The 11,186-nt window shown below is 52.6% G+C and overlaps 1 long non-coding RNA gene across 1 annotated transcript in view; it reads left to right on the forward strand.

Annotated features, from left to right (window-relative positions):
• Positions 1 to 463: 463 nt before the first annotated feature.
• The window catches only part of LOC102251517, a 33,804-nt gene continuing 23,081 nt past the window's right edge, over positions 464 to 11,186 (forward strand). The window contains exon 1 of the long non-coding RNA XR_313858.2: positions 464 to 545. This is a non-coding gene — a long non-coding RNA (uncharacterized LOC102251517). The remainder of the gene's footprint in view (positions 546 to 11,186) is intronic.

An 11,186-nucleotide genomic window follows, 5' to 3' on the forward strand; every position in this document is an offset into this window, starting at 1 on the left:
GATGATTTCACAGGCTCGGGGGTTTGAAGGATCACACATACTGGGGGGAGGGTTGAGGGACACAGCGTTGCCTCAGAAATAGGAGAACTAGAAGCAGAAATAGAAACCGGGAGAGAGGTGGGCAGCAGAGCATCGTCTGGCCCAGCCTGAGACCCTCCTCTCCAAGTCACGATGGCAGCCCTGGCTGAGCGCCCGGTGCTGGCGAAGCTCTGGGAGTCAAGCAGGATGGGCACATATGGCAGTGCCGCCAGAGACCCCTCAGAAATAGGAGAACTAGAAGCAGAAATAGAAACCGGGAGAGAGGGTGGGCAGCAGAGCATCGTCTGGCCCAGCCTGAGACCCTCCTCTCCAAGTCACGATGGCAGCCCTGGCTGAGCGCCCGGTGCTGGCGAAGCTCTGGGAGTCAAGCAGGATGGGCACATATGGCAGTGCCGCCAGAGACCGCCCTCCGGGGCCTCCCGCTGCCGCTGGGCTCTGCAGACATCCCCAGGGAAGGCCCTGATGGTCAGGCTGGGCATTTCTGCAGAGGCATCAGCTGGGGAGAGGTAAGAGGGTGGGAGGGAGCAGACAGGATGAAGGGCATTTGGGCAGACTGGAGGACAGTGGGCATGCGTGATTCCCTGTTAGCCAGGCTGTGTGTTCAGATGGGGACAAATGTGCACGAGTGGGCACTGAGCCTGTGCGGAGCCCAGCAGAGCAGTGTGGAGGGGAGTCGCTGCATGGCTGTGCATCATGCTAGAAAGAACAGGGCAGAAGACGGGAAGCTGCCAAGTATCATGTCTGCTGCCGCCCCGAGGCTGACATCCACCGGCAGCCACCTTCTCTTCTAGCCACCCTGGGAGGTAGGCAGTACAGCGACTCAGAGAAATGAGCTGATTTGCCCAAGGTCACACAGGAATGATTGGGAGGTGGGGATGTTTCAGATATTACCCTGCTCCATTTGGGCTGTTTAAGAGACTACCTTAGACCGAGTGGCTTATACACAAAACACATGTATTTCTCAGTCTGGAGGCTGGAAGTCTGAGATCTGGGTGCCAGCATGGTTGGGTTTCTGTGAGGGTTGCTGACAGCCATTTTCCCACTGGAATCTCAGATGGCAGAGAGGGTGAGAAGCTCTGTGGGTGTCTTTCGTAAGGGCACTAATCCCATTCCTTGGGGCTCCACCCTCATGACCTAATCACCTCCCAAAGGCTCCACCTCCTAACACTATCACATTGGGGTTTAGGATTTCAACATATGAATTTAGGGGGATACAAGCATTTAGTCCATAACAGAGGGCATGAGTGAGGTGCTGTAAGTCACCAGTGAGCAGAACTGAGGAGCAGCTTCTAGGAGTTTCTGGAAGTTCTTGCTCAACATCAGGAACACCACCCTTGGAGAGAACCTTCTTCCACCAGGCTCCACCGGGAACATGGAAGCAGCTGTTTGATAGAACTTTCCAAAGCCTGGCCCCTGGCAAATAGGAAAAAAACAGGCGGAGGAAACATCCCAGCAGGCAGGCCTGATGGTCAGTGAGCCTGGCAGATGTCCAACCATCAGCTCATCAGAGAGCAGTCAGGCTGGTGGGCAGTCAACTGCGTGATCCGGCACTGGTGTAATCATCATTCACCAGCTGTCCAGGCCAGCCTGCCCTGGAGGCTTCAGGGCCAATGGAGGGCACCTTGATTCCCCCTCTCAAATGGGAAGTTCTGGGCCCCTTTCCCATCCCCATGCACCCCACTGAGTCTTTGTCTTTTCACTCCCCTGCCTTTATTGAGCACTCTATCAGTTCCCTAATGCTGCATAACAAACCATAAAACCCAGTGACTTACGAGTATGCATTTCTTTAGCCTCTGAGTCTGGGGGTCAGCGGGACAGTTCTCATCTTGGCTGGTCTCACTCAGGTGTCTGTGTCTGCAGGCAGCTGGCAGATAAGCTGTGGGCTGGGCTCTCTTACATGCCAGGGCCTCAGCTTGGACAACCGGGTGGCTTGCCTCTGCTCCACGTGGTGTCTCATCCTCCAAGAAGGTGGCCCAAGCTATGCACACTGAAGAGGCCAAGGTCTGAGAGAGTGAGTGGCAGCATAAAAGGCCTCTTAGGGCTTGGGCTGAGGACTAGCTCACTTCTGCTGCCTTCCGTCGGCCAAAGCAAGTACCAAGGGCATCCCAGATTCAGGAGTGGAAGGAACTGCAAAGTGTCATTGCAAAGGTCATGGGCATGGGGAGGACATCCACTAAGGCCATCAATGCAATCGGCAGCAAACACCTCTAGGCCCCTCTTCCCTCCACCTACTGGTCTACTTCTTGTTCTTCTAGACCAAGCATGTCAAACTCATGGCCCATGGGCCCGCATGCCTCATTTATTTGGCCCGTGTTAGCCTTTGAGTTTGATATGCTTGTTCTAGGCCCTTCTCAGTTTAGTTCTTTGAAGCTTTGCCTGAATGCCCCTCTCCCCATCCACTCCAGACAAAATGAAGTGCTGGCTTCTCTTTGCCTAACATTTTTTTGGTGCCTGTCTTAAAGCCCCCAAGTATGTGGGGTGACTTACCCAGCTGCCATTGCTGCTAGGCACACTCCAGGGCACATGAGCTGCACTAGAGTGGCCTCCACACCTCAAAGCCAGGCATGACAACAAAGATGGGGGGCGGGGGGCTGAGAGCGGGAGGCCAGCCTGGGTCAGAAGCTCTGGGGCAGGGCAGCCCAATCCTCAGAGAAGAAAGAGAAGTCATGAAGGAGAGAGATACGGTCCCTCCCCCTCCCTCCCCATTCTCTACCTACAGATAAGGGGTCCACCTCCACCCTTCTTCTCCCCTTCCAGCCTGTCCTGGCCCTTCCCTGACTCTTTGTTAAGGAGTCTCTGGTCACTGAGTCCACACCACAGTGACAGTGACAGGGGAGACCTCCAGGCATGGAAGGGGCCGGAGCGGGGAGTCTGGAGAGCCAGCCCCAGTCCTAGCACTGCCTCCACAATCCCAGACCTCGGTAAGAACTCCCCATGGGGCTCAGTGTCCTCATTTGTAAAGTGAGCGGTGGGGAGTCTAGGGGAGTTCGTGATCCTGTCCTGGTCCTCAGCCTGCAGTTTTGGTGGGTTCCCCCTGAAGATGCGCATCTGAAACAGGCAGAAAGCTACCTGTGTAAGGTCCTTCGCATCCCAGGAGGCTTTGCACCTGCCTGTGTGGGTGGCAAACCCAGGAGCTGGAGGGAGGCCCAGAGAGGCTCCAAGACCATGCCCCTGCTCCCCCGTGGACAAGGCCAGATCGGAACTCAAGTCCCAGAGCTTGTGAGGGTGCTCTGTGCACACCCACCCCTGGCAAAAGCCCAAGTAGAAAGTGGGCTAGTTTGGACCCAGGCTGGAGAGCCAGGGCCGGGGTTCTGAGAGGGGAGGGGCTGGGGGTTCTACTGCCTCTTTGCATGAGGAAATGCAATGGGGTGGGGGAAATGGGTGGTCCTGGCCTTGCCCTGGATGATGAGGAGGATGAAGAGATGCTCCTTCAGTCCTTCCGCTGGGCTCTCTCCCTTCCTCACCTTCCCCGATCCCAGGATTCCCACTGCTGCTCCCCATGCTCCCGGCTGGAACCCTCCCTTCAGTCTGGGTCATTCTGGGGTCCACCTGTGTGAGCTAAAGGCACAGGAGTTGGAGTTAGGCAGCTGAGTCAGGTCCTGGATTCCTGCCACTTCACTTCTCTGTGCCTCAGTTTCCTCTTCTGTAAAATAGGGACATAAGGAGAGTGATTACCTCACAGGGCTGGGGGAGGGGCAGGGCCCTTGTTTGCCCGGCCTGTGGTTTTGGTTTATGGGGCAGAGGACAAGAAGGGAGGGGGTCTCCCCAGCGGTGCTCCTTCTTCCAAGAAATAAAAGCTGCGTAGGTCCCCATCGCCCCAGTTCCTTCCCCTCAGGTCATTTGAATGATCTTTTTTTTTTTTTTTTTACAAAAAGCAAGTGATTTCCTAGGCAAAGACAAGTCCTGGGCAGCTCCCGGCAGCAAATCCCACATTTTGGACTCAGACCTATAATTCGCCATATGTCTAGAGCAGGTCCTAGGTATCCGAATCTCATGCTTTATTTCTGCTGAGCCCAGGTCCCCCGCACTCTCAGCCCAGGCCTCCTCCCTCGGGACATCCAGCTGTCCCCGGGCTGGCTGGGCTGGTGCCCAGGTCTCCTCTAATTCTCCAAGGACGTGCAGGTCTGCAGACGCAGGAGGTGATGATGGAGGGAGGGTGTTTAGAACCCACGCTCCGCGCTTCCCCAGGAGCTTCGAGCTCGGTAAAGGTAGCAGCCAGCGGCTGCCAGTCCCCTGTCTGCTCAGGGTGGGACCACGGCTCCCGGCTCAGTCCTCAGGCTCCGCTCCCCCGCTTCCCCTACCAACACCCCGCCTAGGAGCCCCTCTGCGGATAAACCTCCTGCGGTGAAAAGGCACAGCCCCAGAGCAGGATCTAGAGTGACAGGAAGGGCAGCCAATGACGGTGGCGTTAGAGCATTACATCATCACCATGTGCTCCCATTGGTTGGGAACACAGTCTCCCCGGCGCCGCATCCCAGCCCTGACAATGGGCCTCAGCTCCTCGGGCTCCCAAAGCTCGGTGCCAGGTTTGCAGAGAAGGCACCTGTGGGACTGATCGCTGGGCCGGATGGAGCCGGAGGTCCAGGCTCTGCCACTAATTAGGGGAGAGGAGCGGTGTCACCAGGCGTCAGCTTCCTCACGTGCCAGAGGAGAAAGTCCCTGCTGTACATTCTCCCCACTGCCCACACTTCAGAGCTCCAGGGACCAGGCTCCGCCCCGGTTCCCCCAGCACCACACATTCACCCATCTGAACATCCTCCCCGCAGGGCCGTGGGCCTTGAGGGCACAGGGGTCTTGTCTGGCTCGCTCTCATTTTCATCCAAAGTGCCTGGCAGGATGTGGAGATGTGTACTAGGGCAGGCATGGTGCTAAACCTTACCTATTATTCTATTCATGCTGTAAACATGAACTCCCGCGGGCATTGAGGCTGGGTGAGGATTGCACTGGTGAGTGGGAACGCCAGGATTCGCACCCAGGCCTAGAGCTCCATCTGGAGCCCTGAATCCCAGGAGCTTTGAGCTTGGTAACGGTAGCAGCCAGCGGCTGCCAGTCCCCTAGAATGAATAGCCAGCCCTCACTGTTGTGCCTGCTTCAAGCTCCCCGGCCTGATGGGCAGTTTTTGTCAGGAGCCTTCCCTGGACTGGCTTTGCCAGGGCCAGGCTATCCCGCTGCACTGTTGTCAGCGAGGCTGCATGGTGACGGGGAAAAGCTGTTGCTGGGATTTGAGGAGTTCAGTTCTGAGATGTCAGAAGGATTTCAGCTCTCCTGCCACCCCAGGGATGGTGGCACCTCTATCACAGTGAGCTGGCTCATGTCAGGTCAACCGTGGCATGACACATCGCTGCCTCTTCTCTTTGCCTTCCTCTTGAGCTCCCTGGCATCCATGCTTGTGCCTGCAATTTAGGTGCAGGTGTCTGTGTGCTTATTAGGACGAACACCTCTAACCTCAGGGAAGCTTCTGTGGAGTCAAGCTTTTAGAGCAGGGGTTCTCAACCTTGGCTGCACATTAGAATCACCTGGGAATCTTTTTAAAATCCTGATTTCTGGGCCTCATCCTCCGGAAATTCTGTTTCTTTGTTATGGGGTGGGGCCACAACATTAGTAACAAAGAAACAGAATTTCCGGAGGATGAGGCCCAGAAATCAGGATTTAAAAAAGATTCCCAGGTGATTCTAATGTGCAGCCAAGGTTGAGAACCACTGTTTTAGAGACTAAGAACATGAATTCCTGGCCCATTTCCCACTATTCCTCGGTAAGTGTTGTGTAGGGGAATGGAGAGAAATCCAACTCCAAAGGATGGTCTTGAGAAAGAGGCAGCTGGCTTGCTCAGGGCGGCACTGGCAGGGTCCCAGGTAGAGGTTTCTGGTAGACAGACTTCAGCTGTGCCTAAGGAGCATTGAAGTTGCCCAGAACGAACTGTCTTGTGAGAGTGAGCTCCCTGTCTCCGGAGGCATGCAAGCAGATCACTTTCACTCATGCATCCAAACGGACCTGTGCAAGGTGCTGTGCTAAGTGCTGGGGGTACAGAGAAGAATGAGGCCCAGCGGGGAAACAGGCACTTCAACAGATAACTGCAACGCTGTGAGTGTGAGCACAGGGAGGGAGTGTCTGAGTCGGAGTCTGCCTGGGAGTCTGCAGGCTGCTTTGAGGATGAGGATGAGGCCCTTCGTTGAGCCTTCAGGAGGACCAGAAGTGTGTCAGGCAGCATTCATTCATTCATTCATTCAAGTCACATTGAATTATAGTTGGAAGGGCATGTTGCAGGAAAGATGCAAGTATCAGGGGAGGATAGGAATGGGGACTTTTAAAGTTCAGATTGGCTTTCACCATGGGTGGTCAGAATGAATCTCCATGTAGAGATGCTTCTGGGGGAACATTTCCCCAGCTCCATGGAGCTCCAGAAGGGGCTGGGGCTCCCCCTTCTTGGCAGGTTTGTCTTTTGGGTGCCGCCCCTCCTTTTCCCTCCTCACTGCACACCAGCCCCTCCAGTGTCTGAACTGCTCTAGAAGGATGTGACTGAGGAGGCTGGAGCTGGGTATCCTAGCAACCTCCGTAGCTGGTATCTGCAGGGCTCAGCCCAGACTCAAGTCTCCTTCGAATTCCCCAGCCTTCCATTAGCGGTGTGCCTCCCCCAGGGACGGGGTGTGGGCAGGAAGTGTAGCATCCAGCTCCATCACTCTCTCTCAAACAACACAGCCAGGAATGGGGAGAACAGGAGGACAAGGGGAGTCTTTTTTTGTTTGTTTAATCTTCACCCAAGGATTTTCAATTGATTTCTAGAGAGCGGAGGGAAGAGAGGAGGGGAAGAGAAAGAGAGAGAAACATTTACGTGAGAGAGACACGTTGATTGGTTGCCTCCCAAATGCATCCCTATGGGGCCTGGGGAACCTGCAACCAGAACGTGCCCCTGACTGGGAATCAAACTCTAATAACAAAGCTGCGACTACATTACCCAGCCTTCTTTGCTGCTAGATATGGCCATGCAACTAAGTTCTGGCCAAAGAAGTGAAAGCACAGTGTTCTGTAGGACTTTGGGAAAAGCAGCTTAAAAGGATCTGACTCAGCTGGGAGGAGAGTCCCTTTATCTCCATTTCTTTCTTCTGCTGGCCTGAGATGCTGCTGTGATGGTTGGAGCTCCAGCATCCATTGTGGAATGTGAGTTGACGCTGCAGATAGAAAATGTGCCCTGAGGATGATGGAGCATGGTAGGAGCCGGGGTTTCTGAGGGCATAGTGGAGCCACTGTCATGTCCCTGGACTGTCTATCTCTTTACTTTTTGTGTGTGAGATGTAAACTATCTTAAGTCCCCCCCCCCTTTTTTTCTGTTATATGCAGCTGAACCTAATTCCAGGGGTGATATAAAAAATACTTAACAGCCAGAATGGCATGGGCACTGACCAATCAGAAGAGACTCTGGCCATAGTGTCAGAGCAGCAGAGGAAGGGTTTGGGGGTAGCAGGAGGACCAGCTTGAGTGGAGGTTGAGAGGGCGAGTGAAGCATGGTGAGTTATGAACAGTAAGAATTGCAAATCAATGTGACTTGACTGAAATGTTCTCTCTTGCCCCCCATTTTTTTTATTGTGGTAAAATACATCTAACATACAACTTACGATCCTAACCATTTTTAAGTTTACAGTTCAATAGTAATGAATACATTTACAATATTACGCAACCATCACCACCATCCATCTCCAACTCTTTTCATCTTGTAAAACTGAAACTTTAAACCCATTAAACAATTCCTCTCCACTCCCCCAAACCTAGCAACCTCCATTCTACTTTCTGTCTCTATGATTTTGACTATTCTAGGTACCTCACCTAAGTAGAATAACATTTGTCTTTTTGGGATCGGTTTATTTTACTTTGCATAATATTCTCAAGGTTCATCCAATTTGTAGCATATATCAGAATTTCCTCCCTTTGTAGGGCCAAACAATATTCTGTAATATGTATATACCACACCTTATCTATCTATTCATCTGTCAATGGACACTTGGGTTTCTCTCACTTTGCTGTATAAGTGGTCTCTGATGAATTTCATTTTGTTAGAGTGTCATTTTTAAATATATATATTTTTATTGATTTCAGAAAGGGAGCGAGATATAGAAACATCAATGATGAGAGAGAGTCATTGATTGGCTGCCTTCTGCAGGCCCCCTACTGGGGATTGAGCCTGAAAACTGGGCATGTGCCCAGACTGGGAATTGAACCATGACCTCCTGGTTCATAGGTCAACAATCAACCACTGAGCCACACCAGCTAGGCTCTGATGTGTTTCTGATTTGCTATCCCTCATTTTAAGGCTACAGTGAGAGATATGAAACCATATATATATATATATTTTTTTAAATTTTTAATTATTTTTTACCTTTGGCCTATGAGATAGACCAGTGTTCAGCAATAGTTCAGAATATCCAGCTGCAAAAAGCTTCCAGGGTCACCTGGAAGGTCCTTGCCTTGCTTTGCCCCTGGGTTCTCGGCACACTTCCACTCCTTCAAAACCCAGCTCAAGGCGGGACCTGGAGCCCAACCACTCCCATGTTCCCAGGGCACCTTTTGCATCGCTCCATCAGGGAGCTTAGCAATCACAGCCCGTTTTTATCTTTGTCATCTCCGTTGCTAAGTTTAAGTGCGTTGCAGGTGGGAGCTGGGTCATCTGTATCTTCCACCTGGACCTAGTGCCACACCTGGCACCCCGGAGACAATCGGGAAATTTTGCTAAATGAATGGCTTATAAAACCAGTAATTTTGGATAGCGATGGGGACCATGTCACCTCCCACGGAAAAAGCCATTTCTCCTTATTTTTGAGTCATACTTTGAGTGTGAACTCTTCCCTTATTTCAATTACATTAGCTAATTAGTTCAATGCTCAAGCTTTTTCTTGGACATTTTCCACCAAGGATATCGTTGACTTCCATAAATAATTTAGGTGCTCACTGCGTATCCCAGTTACAAGACAGTGAGAGCCTCTGCTACTTCTGCACAGGCCCTAACTGCTAAGAAAGAGACTGCAGCCACCCTGCAGGGGTTCTTAGCAAGGCAGGTGCTGAAGGAAGGGTGCCTCCTGTGCCAGGCTGTCATTCCCACAGGTGGCTCCCCAGTGTCTCCCACCCCACACGTGTTTCTGCAGTGTGACCTTGACAGTCCTCCCAGGGAGAGGGGCACCTAGAGAATGTGCATTGAGGAAGATGGAGCATGATAGGGGCCTGGGTTTCTGAGGACGTAGTGGAGCCACTGCAATGTCCTGGGACTGCCCACCTCTTTACTTTGTGTGTGTGAGATGTAAACTATCTTAGGTGCCCCCTTTGAAGGGAGTGCCTGCTCTCCCTTCAGTCCGGATGGACTTGTGCTTTCTTTGACTAGTATGGTGGCTTGTCACAATGCAATGGAAATGGAAACACCACCGGGCACTGGTCCCTCACTCACCCTCAAACCACAGATTGCTTCAAATTCAGGAACACTAGTGAATCTGCCTCTCCCAGGCTTCTGTAATCCTTTCATTGGACCTCTTTGATGTTATTTCCAATGAAATCTTCCAGCCCCTCTTATAACCTACACACATACACACACATAAATGCAAGGGACCATTTCTCTCTTAGGGAAAAATATATATATATCTCCCCAAGATGCCCATGAAAAGATGCTCAGCACCACTAATCATTAGGAAATACAAATCAGAACTACAGTTAGATACCACCTCTCGCCTATTAGGATAGCTACTAACAAAAGCACATAACACAAGAACCCTTGTGTACTGTTGTGGGGAGTGTAAAACTGTGCCACTGTGGAAGACAGCGTGGTGTGTCTCCTCCCAGCCTGTCCCCTCCCATCCATTCTCTCCTCTGCCACCAGTGATCTTAAAAGTCAAGTGTCGCCTGGCTGGTGTTGAGTGTTGACCTATGAACCTGAGGTCACAGTTTGATTCCCAGTTGGGGCACATGCCTGGGTTGCAGGCTTGATCCCCTGTGAGGGGCATGCAGGAGGCAGGCGATTAATGATTCTCTCACATCATTGATGTTTCTATCTCTCTCTCCCTCTTTCTTCCTCTCTGAAATCAATAAAAAAATAAAAAAAATAAAAGAAGTCAAGTTTCTGTTCCTGCACCTCCTACTAGTTCTCACGTGTTGCCCACAGGATAAAGTTCAGACTCCCCTCCTTGGCTAGGCTGATTCTCTTAGACCACATCTCCATCCTCATCTCTCACCCACCTGTGTGCTCCAAACACTCAGGCGTCAGCCCTTCTGAGCTTCTCATCAGCCCCCACAGTCACCGAGGAGCCCAGATGTGAATCCGTGCTTTTGCAATGCTGTTCCTTCTTTCTGCAATGCTCTCCCTTTCGTGCCTGTGCCAGGTCCCCAGCTCCTCAAGACAAGCCTCAGAACCCACCCTGCCCTTTCCCTACAGGCTTCCTCGGCAGGTCCTGCATTCCCTCCCCTGTGCTCCCCGAGTCGGCACCCAGCCCCCAGCCCTTCCCACATGGCCTTGTTGTTGGCTCTTTGCTCAAGTGTCTCCCTCCCCAGACTGGGAGTGCTTGAGGGTCAGGATAGCACCTCATCCACGGTCATTCCCATGAGGCCCACAGTGATGGTCAAGCTCTCACACTGTCACACTGTTGTGCCAGGAGGAAGGGAGCCTGGGTTCTGTGGCCTGTTCTGCCCCAGGCTAGATTGGACCCTGCTGGGCCTCTCTGTGTTGGGAGCCTTTGTCTAGTCAGTGGTTCTTTCCCTGAGAACCTTGTGAAAATTATTGATGGCCATGCGCCACCCCAGTGATTCTGATTCGACCCCTCCCAGGTGACCCTGCCAGGCACCAGGATTGAGAACCACTCTGAATGCTTCTCTGGCTTCAATGTGCCCGCAACCCCCCTGGGACCATGTTGAAGTGCCCTCTCCGATCCAGGGGGTTGGGGGTGGGGTTGGAATGTCTGCCTTTCTCAGCAGCTCCCAGGTGATGCGACACTGCTACTGCCTGGATCACCGTTTCAGTGGAAGGGACTTAGTGATCTTTTCCATTCCTGGTCCACCATTCAATGGCACTGAGATAGAAGGAGGTGCAGGTCAGAAAGGAGGGGTGGGGTGAGGGAAGGTGGTGGGTGTGCCGCGCCAGCACGACCAAGGGTGATCCCGAGTGAGGGGGGGCGGGCGGG

Source organism: Myotis brandtii, unplaced genomic scaffold, assembly GCF_000412655.1.
Source record: "Myotis brandtii unplaced genomic scaffold, ASM41265v1 scaffold332, whole genome shotgun sequence".
NCBI lineage: Eukaryota > Metazoa > Chordata > Mammalia > Chiroptera > Vespertilionidae > Myotis > Myotis brandtii.